The 14368-nt window shown below is 45.0% G+C and overlaps 1 protein-coding gene across 1 annotated transcript in view; it reads left to right on the top strand.

Moving 5' to 3' along the window:
• HMOX2 (heme oxygenase 2) overlaps positions 1 to 14368 on the top strand; it is a 31351-nt gene that overhangs the window by 641 nt on the left and 16342 nt on the right. The gene's annotated exons all lie outside the window — the stretch shown is intronic.

Genomic DNA, 14368 nt, shown 5'->3' with positions numbered 1-14368 from the left:
GGCGTTCAGCCTGGAGCGCGCGAGGTGACCCGCTGAGCGGCCTGGGTAACCGCGCCGGCTTGGAACCGCGTCTCCTCAGCCCCGGGGGGAAGGTGGAGACCTGACGGGCGGGACAGACGTGCCCGTGTGAGCCCATCCCGTCAGTCTGTCCCGGGGTCCCCGGGCACGTGCCTGGGGCCGGACAGCACCGCCTGCGTGGGCTCGAGCGCCCTGTGTCCTTTGTCACGGGCCAGTGGCTGCTGTCTCCTGTCTCCCAGGGCTAGGCGCAGCTTTTCCTGCCCGCTGAATGGAAAGGGCGGTGCCATTTCTGGGAGTTTGAGGAAACGCTTCTCTTGCACTCCTCTTTTTGGGGTGCTTCAGCGTCCATCTCCTGCCACACTGGTTGTCCAGTTGTTGGTCTCTGGGAGTGGACCGTTTTTCTCTTCCTCCTCTGGCTTTTGGTCACTGACTCTATGATGAGCCTCCCTGGGTCGCTGGCACTGCCCTTCTCCTTATCATTATTGCTTAAATCGTTCCCATAAAACACACAATAGGGCATATGCATAATCTGAAATTAAAAACAGAAAAAATTTAATTTTACTTTAGTCCCAGAGTTTTAGTCACACATCTCACTGTTACATGTCTGGATCTGGGTGCAAGAGGAGCTGATATACTCATTGCTGCTGCTGTGTGCAATAAAGTTTTGATAGCATTCAGTTTCCTGGGAACTAAAGAATTGTCAGTGGTGGAGCGGGGGAGGTGGGGGAACCGGACTTTGACTTCAGTAAAATGAAATGTCTATTGCGTACATGTCTATGTGCATGTCACATCTTAAAAGTTCCAACACTCATCACTATGTTTACATGGGACCTCACAATTTAGCACTGAGTTAAATGGATTTTATTGAATGTTAAGTTTGTGTTTCTAGGTGATATACAGGTTTTGTACTGCAAAACTGACAAGTTAGGGGAGGATGTTCATGGAAATAAAAAAAATGTAAATATGGAAAATACTGAGTCCTTGTACTGTCATTTCTCTTCATGTCCATGGGCATGAAGGAAGGTGATACTGTTTTGCTCTCTTCTGGCTGAGCGCATTACAGCTTTGAAAGCAGGGCTGCATGTTTGTGGCTTTTCTCCTCCCAAACCTTCATTGGCACATTTGTCCTGAGATTCATGTCTGTTTTATAAAGTCAGGCTAAAATCTCTTCATGTAACAGGAGAGCATTGCTTGCTCCGAATGAGCAAACATTTGACAAGTATCATGCATGGAAGAGAGGGTGCACTTTTATAGAAGCATAGAATTGTAGGACTGGAAGGGACCTCAGGAGGTCATCTAGTCCTATCCCCTGCACTCATGGCAGGACTACGTATTATCTATTCTAGACCATCCCTACAAGTGTTTGTCTAACCTGCTCTTAAAAATCTCCAACAAGGGAGATTTCACAACCTCCCTAGGTAATTTAATCTAGTGCTTACTCACCCCAATAACAAGTTTTTCCTAATGTCCAACCTAAATCGCCCTTGCTGCAGTTTAAGCCCAAGGCTTCTTGTCCTATCCTCAGAGGTTGAGGAGAACAATACTACTTGTAGCAACCTTTTATGTACTTGAAAACTGTGATCACATCCGTCCATAGTCTTGTCTTCTTCTCCAGACTAAACAAACCCAATTTTTTTCAATCTCCCCTCATAGGTCATTGTAGTAGAGTGCGGCAGGGCCCCTTGACTGCTAGGTTCACAAAGTCACACTGAGACCCTTGGTTTAGTAGCCACTGATGCACTTTGTTTTCAGGCTTGTTCCCACCACTGTTTCACCATGTGCAAGTAACCCTTCACCATCTGCAGGAGGAAGTGCTGCCTCCTACCTTCCATTTTCTGCCTTTCCTTTTTTCCTGCTCTCCCCTGGCTTCCCTCCCTGAAGGCTTTTATGCAGCCCCAGGCTAATTAGGTAGCAGCTGTCTGTCTCTAATTAGGGCCAGGTTATCTCTAGTCTGCTCTAATTTGTTCCCTTAACAAGGAGCGGGCGTGACAGAGGGCTGGATCTGCAACCCTTTGCCCAGCATCCTGTCACAGTCATGTTTTCTAGACCTTCAATCATTTTTTGTTGCTCTTCTCTGCTTTCTCCAATTTCTCCACATCTTTCTTGATATGTGGTGCCTGGAACTGTACACAGTGCTCCAGCTGAGGCCTAATCAGCGCACAGTAGAGCGTAAGAATTACTTTGCGTGTCTTGCTTACAACACTCCTGCTAATACATCCCAGAATGTGGTTGGTTTGTTTGTTTGTTTGTTTTTATTTTAGTGCAACAGTGTTACACTGTTCACTCATATTTAGCTTGTGGTCCACTATGATCCCCACATCCCTTTCTGCAGTACTTCTTCCTGGATACTTGTTTCCCATTTTGTATGTATACAATCGATTGTTCCTTCCTAAACAGAGTACTTCATCACTGTGGTGAGTGGGTCAGGAGTATGGGTGAAGCACTGCCTGCTGCCAGAAGTAACCAGCAGCCAGTGTCCTCCCTGTGACAGAGCCGTATCCTCCCCACACAGTGGCATGACTCCAGTGGATTTCAGCTTTGACTTTAGCATTGCCTTGTACTGAAGGCTCTATTTTCTGTCTAGGGTGGCTAAGTGCTTCTGTAACTTCAGATTTGTCTCTTAGCAAAGTTTGGATGTCAATGTTCTATGTAAGAGGCTCATTAACATTTTGTCAGGACTCCTTATTTCAGACCTGGAGCTGACTGCATCTGCCCTCATTTTTTAATCTGAAGGCCCAATCTGGATGGTATATTAAAGACATGGACAGGATTAGTGGTGTTGCATCAAAGTGGTTTGAAAGTTCCTCTACATGGAGTTCTGATGGACTCCATTATTATTTATAATTTGTATTACCGCAGCATCTAAGGTCCATAGTCATGGACCAGAACCCCATTGTGATACAGTGGCTCTCAACCTTTCCGGACTATTGTATGCCCTTTCATAAGTCTGATTTGTCTTGCATACCCCCAAGTTTCACCTCACTTTAAAACTACTTGCTCACAAAATCAGACCTAAAACTAAAGTGTCACAGCACACTGTTGCTGAAAAATTGCTTACTTTCTCATTTTATAATTGTATAATGAGAAAGTAAGTCCATTGGAATATAAATATTGTAATTACATTTCAGTGAATAGTATATAAAGCAGTGTAAAGTCATAGTCCTGAATGAAATTTTAGTTTGTACTGACTTCACTAATGCTTTTTATGTAGCCTGTTGTAAAACTAGGCAGATACCTAGATTAGTTGATGTATCCCCTGGAAGACCTCTGCATACCCCCAGGGCAGGGCCGGTGCAACCATTTAGGCGGACTAGGCGGTTGCCTAGGGTGCCGAGATTTGGGGGTGCCAAAAAGCGCCCCCAATTTTTTTTTTAAATGGTTGAGCAGCCGCTGCTGCTGGGACAGAGAGAGAGTCTGAGCTGCCGGCGGCAGCCGGCAGCCCAGGGGGTCCCCCCCCCGGGTCAGGGCGCCGCCGCGGCAGCCGGCAGCCCAGGGGGTCCCCCCCCCGGGTCAGGGCGCCGCCGCGGCAGCCGGCAGCCCAGGGGGTCCCCCCCCCGGGTCAGGGCGCCGCCGCGGCAGCCGGCAGCCCAGGGGGTCCCCCCCCCGGGTCAGGGCGCCGCCGCGGCAGCCGGCAGCCCAGGGGGTCCCCCCCCGGGTCAGGGAAACCCCGGGCTGCCGGCTGCCGCGGTGGCACACTGACCTCGGGTCAGCGTGCGCCGCCGCGGCAGCCCAGGGGGGTCCCCCGGGTCAGCGTGCGCCGCTGCGACTGCCCAGAGGTTCAGGCTGCTGGCGGCGCGCTGACCCAGGGGAATCCCTGGGCTGCTAGCAGAGGCTCAGAAATCAGAATCCCTCTCCCTCCCAGAGCAGGGGCTCCAGCCTATGCAATTTTTCTCATTGCCAGCGGGGTGAAGGTGGCTGGGCAGAGCTGCGCAGCTCTGCTTAGCGCACGTGGTAGGAGCCCTGCGACGGTGCGACACAAGGGCTTCTGGAGGAAAGCGGGGGCTGCCCCCTGGCTCAGCCTCCACATCAGCCCCAGCGAGGGGCAGGAGAAGAAAAGAGCCTCAGCGGTGGTCTGGTGGAGTGGAGGAAGAAAGAAGACCCTGACGCTCATGTGCTGGGCAAGGTAAGCAAATGCTTCTCGGCAGCTCGGCCTCAGGCGCCTGTGCTCCTGCCCCATTGGTCCTTGGCTGGTCCCTGCTCCTGCTCCCCTTGTGTGTGGGTGGCTGGAGAGAACAGCAGCCTGCAGAGCTGAGCTGCCCCAGTGCCCCCAGGCACCCCCCTCGACCCCATCCCCCCCACAGCCCTGACACCCAGCTCTGAGCCCAGCCCCTCTGAGCTGGACACCACCCTGACCTCATCTCCCCACATCCCTGAGCCCAGTCCCTGTGAGCTGAGCACCCCTGAACCCAGAGCCCAGCTCCCCACTCAGCCCTGGGCAACAGCAGCACCACCTCCAGGCAGCGACAGCCCATTGGTACCAACCATCACAATCACCCATCATCTGCCCATTATGTAATTGCAAATGTATACAGCCCATTACAGCTTTTAATGTTTTTAAATAATGTATTTAGTGTATTTTCAAATTATTACAAGTTAATTTTTTTTTGAATGTATTTCACTAGTTATTTTTTACATTTCCTAATACATGTTACTATAGTATTGCAAATGTTTTATGGAAGGGGCCCCCAATTTTGCTTTGCCCAAGGCCCCCTGAATCTTCTGGGCAGCCCTGTCTGAGTTTTAAGCCCTGCTGCTGTGTTTTGCCTGCAACAGGCAGGCCTAAGCCTGTGAGTGACCCCCATAGCAGCTACCTGAAGAAGTGCTTGGGGGAATCATGCAGAAGGAGCGTGATATTTATTTGAGTTCTCTCCTCATGGAGGCTGTGCTCCACTTGGTGCAGGACAGCAGTCTCAGCAGGACTCTAGGCCCAGCACCTTGCCTCAGTTTGTGGACTTGTACTGCACCCATCACTGGGCTCAGTCTGGCACCGTTACCCCTCACCAGTGCCCAAGAAGCAGTCAAAAAAGTTGGATGGACTGGTTAGGTTAGTTGTTGTGCTGTTGCTTGGCCAGTGTAGAGACCACTGAATGCATAGTATTCCTCTATGATATTCTGTCCTGAGCACAATTGGCATGTTATGAGGTAGTGCCTGTGAGGGACAGGTGTCTGTTTATGTTATCCAGCCATCATGTCTTAGGTCTTCTAGGGGGGAGCTTTTCCATCCTGCTTTCATTGGATCAAAGTCAAAGATTATTTTCACAGGGAAGTTAGTAGGCATTTAGAGCAGATGAACATACCACCACAGAGAGCACTTGGCAACCATTTGAGTGCGTGTGACCTATTTAGTTAGAAAATGGAATTTTTCATTCAAATTGAGTTTGTACCATTTGATGTTTTTAATCATTTGAAAGTGCATGGCTAGTTAGGCAGAATGGGTTCCGCAGCACTCCCAGTCAGATTTTGATATGAAGGAAGGACGTATACATGATTAAAAAAGGTGTATTTCTGATTACAGTCAACATTGCTTAATTTTAAGGGAAAGTCATCTTGATCTCTTAATCAATATTTACGTCAAACAGTTGATGAAATTCAAATAGTTAATTATAGTAAGTGACATGCATTCTCTATCCTTTACTTTTTAATAGTGAACAAGAAAAATGACTGATAGGAATAAAATTTCATTTTTTTTTCGTTTACAGTTGATGCAGCCTCATGGCAGATTAAAAAAAAAAAAAGGTCTGGGGCACAATTTCGTGACCGTGTATTGTGTATAATGTATGTGATTGGGGGGGGAGGGGCACAAGATGGAAGTTTCGCCTAGGGCACAAAATATCCTTGTACCCTGGGGCGGGGCAGGGCCGGTGCATGTACCTCTGGTTGAGAGCATTGCTGTACAGTCTCTTGCATATCCAGGGTCTTCTCTCCTCTTTAAAGCAAATCACTTTTTTAAAATATGGGCTTAAGTCATCAATAAGTGGACAGATCCTTTCTGTTGCCTTGACATCAGTACTAGATACCACCTTCAATTCTAAGTGCTTGGCTGAGATCTGCAGCTGGCTGAAGCTAATTCTTGGAAAGACTGAGGTGAAGCTAATGGATAGAAGAAAATATTTATGAAGAACTCCTCCACTTCTATAACATGATCTTCTTTTGAGGGTGTTTACCCTCTGATTGTTACTCTGCAGCTGCCAAGAACTCCACTCACTCCTGTTGAAATCAACTCGGTCACACCTCCAGGTCTGATATCATACAGAAAATCGACAATTTCATACCTAAACGTTGCAATCTAAAAAATATAACAATGAGGTTTCTCAACAATGCAAGTTGCCAAGAGCATGAAAATCCTTGCTGTTTTCTGCACTTGCTTCCCTGTTAACTTAGATTTGGCTCAGCATTTTTCAGTTCTCATCTTAAGTCCTCCAGGAAATTGACCCATATCAGTACAGGGACCACTTACTGCTGCAAAATCAGGCACTCCCATGATAGCCAAGTTGCACTGGAACTGTTAGTTTGAAGATCTGAACCCTTGTATGTAGAAGGCTGAGCTTTCTTATTGAACAGCCTATGAGTTTGGGATTGAATGTCAGCATTTTCTGATCGAACTGCAAAACCCACTTCAACCAAGCCTTCCCATAATAACTCAGCTCGCACATCTGGTCCCAGTTGACTACAGGAAAGAGTTAAATATCTTTGTATACTCTAATTTTTGTGAAACATTTGGATTCCACTGTGGTGGGTGCCATGTAAGAATCAAGATTTGGGCAACTGTGGGCAATATGATGATGTCGTCCAAGGATAACATTTTGCGCCCCTCCTCCCCTAGTCTTAAAATTCCTCACTTTCTATTAGAGCCAGTGTTTCCAGTCCTAGAGGACGGTGGAGAGTGCTTAGCTGACTCTGTTAATGTCTGCCATGATATGGTTCCAAACAGTAAATTGACCTTCAGTGCGCATGTCCTGAAACATCGCTCATAACTTCCCTTCAGTTCTAAGCCTTTGTCTCTCAGTGAGAAGCAACAGCTGCTAATAGGACTGCAGCTTTTTAAATAATGGCTTGAACAGAGGGCCAGGAATCAGCAGCATAGGAATTGGAACTCTGGAGCTGACACAAACTTCCTGTGTGCCCTTTGGCAAATACTAATCTCTCTTATAAGATGAGGATAATTCTTGCTTACGTCATAGGGGTGTTGAGAAGACAGATTAGTTGACTTTGTAAAGTGCCATATCATTGCAAGCAGAAATGCCCAGAAAACACACTGCCTGCTTTCTTATTGCATAAATGACTCAAGTGATTTGATATTTTTATCTTAACTGTAAACAGGTATAAAAATGTACTACTCAAGAAACAGAGGCTAGCAGAGGGAACGGAGCACTAGAAATGTAGTTAATCTGCTAACCATGGTAATCCATTAACGAAATACAAATAGTGCATTGCTCTTTTCTACATGCCTTATTTCTGGAAATCATTCAGGGCCTAGCAACAGCAGTCTTCTTACTGCAATGAAATTGGTTGGTACAACAAACATTGCTAGTCCTGGTTAAATTTCTAATATACTAATGCATCAGTGATAATGAGAACTGCTTGAGCAGTGGTTAACTAATCCAGAATAAACTATAATTTGTGGCCTAGCAGCAACAGAGATTTTCCTACGGTAAATGGCAAAAAACTGCGCTGGGAATTTAGTTTTCTCAATGGGATTATCCTTCTGGTGTCTAGTCAAACCACAGGATGTACTTGAACAACTTCAGAATAAACCAATAATGATGGTGACTTTTTTCAAATGTTGCAGGATTTCCAACTTTCCCCTTTGTCAGCATTTCAGCATGCAGTCACAATTCATAGATGTCTTCCTCTTTGCACAATCACTGCTGGTCAGAGGAGACCTCTGCAGTTTAACTCCAGCTGACTCCTGGAGAAACTGGCTGCTGTACTAGAAATGTTGTCTTTGAAATATTTTTATTCTGAAATCAGTTGTAGACATACATTCAGAGATGTATCCAGTTGGCCTGTTTTTGCTTAATGTTGGCCTTACTAAGTATCTAGTCCAACCACATGGTTAACAGTTTACTCCTCTACCATTTAGAAATTAAAGATCAGCTTTTGTTTGTACTGAGACAAGGAAGCCTCCATCCCAGATGTGTTCCTTCCCAGGATCTTGAACAGAGGATGGGAAGATCCACAAATATCTACCCTTAGTAATCATAGGAAACCTTCCACCTGTTCCCAACAAATGAGAGCAATAAAAGGTCAGGTCACTGCTTCATCACATCCAGTTTCATATTTCTGGCTGTGGTTGTCTTTTATGTTTTTATGGGAAGTGTCATACCCCTATAATGTACCTGGCCAGCTGTATACGTGGGCTTGGAGGAGACACAATTGTGAGGAAACAAAGTTCTAGCTGCCATACTGGAGTGACAGTAACACCTTCCCATGATATCATGGAAAGCCTCGTCACATCCATTTTTTTTCTTCCATTAAAAAGCTCTTCTGTCCATCTTGTATCCTGTGTTTTCAAAAGAGATGGTGGATCTGATCTTCTATGGAAAGTCTTGTAACTGTAAATTATATTGTCAAATAGGTAATCATGTACAGGTTTCCATGGGTAACTGGACTCCCCAGGCCACTGCTTGCTTGTTTTGCTAGCTTTTCTCAGAGAACTGGAGTAGCTTCATTCAGAATGTTGCAGCCTCACTACTTACCTGCATGTGCAAATTTTATCCATTCACCTCTGTTGTGGAGGAACCTACACTGGTTTCCTATCTTCAACAAAATTGCTATCTTTGTGGTCTCTTCCCATTTCAGTTTTTTCACATCTGGCCTGCTTTCCACTGTCAGAGGTTAGCTCTAATCTGGTGTGGCATCAGCTAAATGAGGAGGAATCTTTTTCTTTCAAACCCAACATAACCTTCTGTGCTGCCCACAGCTACCTCACCTTGTGCTGCAACTGGATATTTTGCACACTATTCAGGGTTGTGCTAATTGGCACTTGGAAGTAGTACACTGTTTGTTTTATTCGTCTGTGTGTGTCAGGAAGTGGTATTGGTGCTTTTCTTCCAGAGTTAGTACTGAACCAATGCCCCTATATTATACTTTGGGAGCACTGTGTTGCTGGAAATGCTCACTTTTTGGATAAGATATAAATCAAGGTACTGACTAGTAAATAATTCTGTGAACCTTTTCATAAGAGTAATATGGCTATTAGCGTAGTGTTCTGACTGAATTGCAACACTGGTAATTATTCTACCATCCTAAATTTAGCCTTCAGTTTCCTTTGGCTAGCATTCCCCATCATACTACACTATTGTGTAGTGTGGTTAGATGATTGCATGTTCCATCTCAGAGATGGCTGCAGTTAACGAGTAGATGGAAGATATCCTTGTGTTTACTGTAATTGTTAGTAAAGGATTTTTAAGGTCCTTCAGTATGGAAGTATTTATAGTATTTTACGATCTCTTATAATCAGCATGCTGTTAACAGTACACACAAGTGTGAAGAACTGGCATCAGCCACTTCTACCGCTAACTCCCCGTCCAAATTTAATTCTGTAAAGAGCTTTGAAAATGGCATTTCTCTGAGACCTCTTACAATCCCCCACTTCATTGTAATGCTTCCATTGTGAGATACATGAATAACACATTTGTCATAACTGCTATGTATTGAGACTTGTTACCAACATAGTTGAATTGTTTAGTGCATTGTAACTGTCTGTTACTGGCCCCACTTGGTATCTCTTGGGCACATCTGGCATGATGGAAGCTTCCTGTTGTAAGAACAGTGGAGGATTTAATTTGATGTAATATGTATGAAAAGCATTAGAAAGCAGGCCTTGCCTCAACACTCATTGGTGCCTCTCATGTGTGGGGTGTTTTTTTTTATGACCAGGGTTAATTTTGCTGTTCTAGCTGTGTGTTTTGTTTGTTTGTGGTCACTGAATCACTGGGCAAAACTGACTAAGGAAAATATACATAATCTTGTTACAGTGCTCATGACTGAAACACTGCAAAGTAAGGCCGTTCTTAGCCCAGCAGCCTCGTCTCTGACCTGAACAGAGAGCCTGTAACAAGGGCTGCCTCACTTCACTCCGTAGGCAACTTGGCAGGGGACATTGCTATTGCACTCTGAAGAGAATACTGCTCAATCCTGTCTGGCCAGTGGCATGTGGCTGTGACTTAGAGTTAGAAAACTTCCCTGAAGTATAATACTCTTTTTTTTTTTTTTTTTTTTTGTTTTTTTTTTTTTTAAGGGGGGTGGCAGGGGGAAGTGTGTGGAAACACCCATTCTTTATTCCGCACATTACCTAAAACTACTTTGGGTTAGAAGCTGCAATTTGGGGTTGGAGTGCTACCATTTCATGCCTCTGTGCAGAAATATTCTATACTGGTTCCCATAGGAACTTGCATGCTGGTACAGGCCAAAGATCTGCCTAGGCAGGCATCCCAGTTGGGCATCCTGTCTCAGTGACCAATTCCAGATACTAGAAAGGAATGTGTAGAGTTCTCATAATGCAATTCTGCATCAGGGATTTTCTTTCCTGACTTCAGCTGTTGATTAGACTGTACCCGGAAGCATGTGGCTTGACAATCCTGGCTGGTAGCTTTTGCCCTAGCTGGAGAAGTAGATGTTCTTGTTTACAGGTGTCTAATTTTTCTCTAGTCTTGCTCTAGTTGCTGCTTAAAATCTTGTAGTATTAAATAGCATTTTTTGGTCAGAGTATTATACTCGTTTAGTATTAATATGAGCATCTATAGCACTATAGAGAAATAACTACACCAGACTGCTCAGTTTTTGCTCTGCTCATACCAGACAATACCTGGACAAACTTGGGGTTTGTATCTTGCAGTCTTAATCCCCTCACTACTTTAACTGCTCAGAAGCTGGTCATCTCTAGCCTCTCTGGAGTGAGGCATTATGATAATATTGTCTTTAATAAGTTCCATAGAATGAATGGGATATGACACACAAATGCTCATGGTTCTTTGGGAGTCAGTAAAGTAGGACAGTTATTACCTTAACACAAAACAGAAATGATAGAGACAAGACAGTACAAATATTGGGCACAAGCACTTTTAATCAATGGATCTCAAAGAGCTTTACAAGCCTCAGATTCATGAATCGGGTATCGTTTGCTTTTTTATGGATGGGGAAACTGAGGTACAGTCCATAAATGACTGCCCAAGTCACATGGCATCAGAGATCGAGTCAGGAACAGAACTTTATAGACCCATACTCTAACAACTAAACCTAAGTATTTGTTTTGGTAACTTCACTGGGAATTTGTAAAGTAAACCTGATAAGTACTCAAATTGGAGTGAAATTAGAGATACCTGTAATTTTGGATGGATTGTTCAGAAAGGGTTTACACTTATTCCAGATGTATACAGCTTTTGTCCTGGAAAAGACTGTTTTCAGAAGCATAGAATTTTCAACTTCCTTTTTTCCACAGGATCTCTCTTGATTGTCAATCCCCTCTGTGTGAATGGTACAGAGGTGTACGATAATGATGTAGTGCAGGGAAGCATTAGATGTGGTATATTTTTGACTTTAGTAAGACTTCTGATATTGTCTTGCATGACCTTCTCATAAACAAACTAGGGAAATATAGCCTAGATGGAGCTACTATAAGGTGGGTACATAACTTGTTGGAAAACCATTCCCAGAGAGTAGTTGTCAATGGTTCACAGTCAAGCTGGAAGGGCATATCGAGCACCACAAAGTACAGTTCTGGGTTCAGTTTTGTTCAATATCCTCATCAATGATTTAGATAATGGCATAGAGAATACACTTATAAAGTTTGCAGATGATACCAAGACAGGAAGGGTTGCAAGTGCTTTGGAGAACAGGATTAAAACTTAAAATGATCTGGACAAACTGAATTTCATCCCGTTTACTTCAGATCATTTCTCCAATGAGGATAAATGCAAAGTATTTGACTTAGGAAGGAACAATTAATTGCACACATACAAAATGGGAAATGACTGCCTAGGAGTACTGCAAAAAGAGATCTGGGGGTCATAGTGAATCACAAGCTAAATATGAGTCAACAGTGTAACACTGATGCAAAAAAAGCGAACATCATTCTGGGATGTATTAGTATGAGTGTTGTAAGCAAGACATGAAGTAATGCTTCCATTCTATTCTGTGCAGATAAGGCCTCAGCTGGAGTGTTGTGTTCAGTTCTGGGTGCCACATTTCAGGAAAGACATGGACAAATTGGAGACAGTCCAGAAGAGAGCAACAGGAATAATTAAAGGTTTAGAAAACATGACTTATGAGGGAAGATTGGGGAAAAAATGTTTGTTTAGTCTGGAGAAGAGAAGACCAAGGGGGAAACATGATAGTATATAAAAGGTTGTTACAAGAAGGAGGGTGAAAAATTGTTCTTCTTAAGTTCTGAGGATAGGACAAGAAGCAATGGGGTTAAATTGCAGCAAGGGACATTTAGGTTAGACATTAGGAAAAACTTCCTAACCGTCAGGGTAGTTAAGCACTGGAACAGATTGTATAGGGAGGCTGTGGAATCTCCGTCGCTGGAGGTTTTTAAGAACAAATTAGACACCTGTCAGGAATGGACTAGCTGTTACTTAAACCTGCCTGGAGTGCTGATGATTGAACTAGATGACCTATTGAGGACCCTTCCAGTTCTGATTCTCTGTTTACAGCCATGAGTGACTGCCTGAGAATCTGGCTACTGCCTACAGGGAAATCAGGAGGATAGGCATTTATTCTAGATCTTGGCCAGGTCCTTTGGGAGAGTATCGTTACTAAGGGCTGGTCCACAATGGGAACATACATCGGCAGAGCTATGCCTCTCGGGTCTGAAAAATCCACACCCCTGAGCAACATAGTTAAGCTGACCTAAACCCCTGTGTAGGCAGCGCTAGATTGATGGAAGAAGTCTTCCATCAACCTAGCTGTTGCCTCAGAGGAGGGAGATTACATATGCTGTCGGTGTAGGTAGTGACTACATTGAAGCATTGCCTTTGCTTATCTAGGAGGCATATCTCTTAAAGACAGGCAGAGCTATCCTGAGAGCCTACTAATACTGTGACTCGAGGGAAGTGGTTCTCAAACTGCAGGTCGCAACCCAGTACTGGGTAACAGACTGTAAGGCACTGGGTCGGAGCAGCTCTGGTCAGCACCACCAACCAGCCGTTAAAAGTCCTGGCAATGGTGTTGCCTAGCTAAGGCAGGTTAGTTCCTACCTGTTCTGATACCATGCTGCGCCCCAGAAGCAGCCAGCAGCAAGTTCGGCTCCTAGGTGGGGTAGCCATGGGGCTCCATGCGTTACCTCTGTCCTGAGCGCCGGCTCCGCATTCTCATTGGCTGATTCCCTGCCAATGGGAGCTGGGAGGGGGCAGTGCCTGTGGGCAAGAGCTGTGTGGAGCTGCTTGCACACCTCCACCTAGGAGCTGGACCTGCTGCTGGCCACTTCCGGGGTGCAGCGTGGTCCGTAGTGCCAGGACAGAGAGAGAGCCTACCTTAGCGCTCCCGCTGCGCCACTAACCGGGAGCCATCCAAGGTAAGCCCATGCCCCAATTCCTTGCCCCAGCCTGAAGTCCTGCCCAATCCAGAGCCCCTTCCTGCACCGCAAACCCCTCCTCCCTGGGCTCACTTTAGAGGTGGCACCCTCAGTCCAGAGCCCTGACCCCCTCCCACATCTGAACCCTCTGCCCCAGCCCTGAGCCCCTCCAACATCCCAAACCCATCATCCCCCAGCTCCATTGGGTCTTGACTTGTGAGCATCAAGAATTTTCTCCAGCTGGGTCACCAGAAAAAAAGTTTGAAAACCACTGCTCTAGGGAATGGGAATCTAGTCTGTTCCGTTCACTCAGCAGCTGGTCTAGAAACGATGGTATGAGGGTAAATATGCCAAGTTAGTATGACTCCTTATTTTCAAGGTCCCATGAATGAATTCAAGCCTTGGAGAGGCTTGGCCTCCTTCCTAGGCTGTGCTGGGCTGGGACTTTGACAAACACTATGGAGGAGTTTCAGTCTTTTAAAATTATCAGTTTACCCTTTGGAAGCTTAGTGTTTTGAGAGAGGTTTTCTCTAGCACATGTCCCTACATCGTATGCAGGTCTACAGGAACTAGTGCCCTTTTTAAAGGATAAATTACATGAAAATGGAGCTAGAAGAGCCCTGTTTTAATCAATAACATGAAAATGTAAAATGAAGGTGCTTTTTTGGGACTTATCTTTCAAGATCTGTTTGCCTCTACAACACTATTTCCTGCACATGCTATATGCTTCATAACTAACAGTGCTATGCTATACCATTTTTTATCTCTCCCGCACAAAAGCTATGGGAAAGTGCTTGTGTTAATTAAAGAAAATCTGATACATGTATGGAG

The sequence above is a fragment of the Gopherus flavomarginatus genome, chromosome 9 (assembly GCF_025201925.1).
Source record: "Gopherus flavomarginatus isolate rGopFla2 chromosome 9, rGopFla2.mat.asm, whole genome shotgun sequence".
NCBI classification, from domain to species: domain Eukaryota; kingdom Metazoa; phylum Chordata; order Testudines; family Testudinidae; genus Gopherus; species Gopherus flavomarginatus.
Note: the sequence above shows the minus strand (reverse complement) of the source record. Positions and strands in the feature narration are given on the sequence as shown.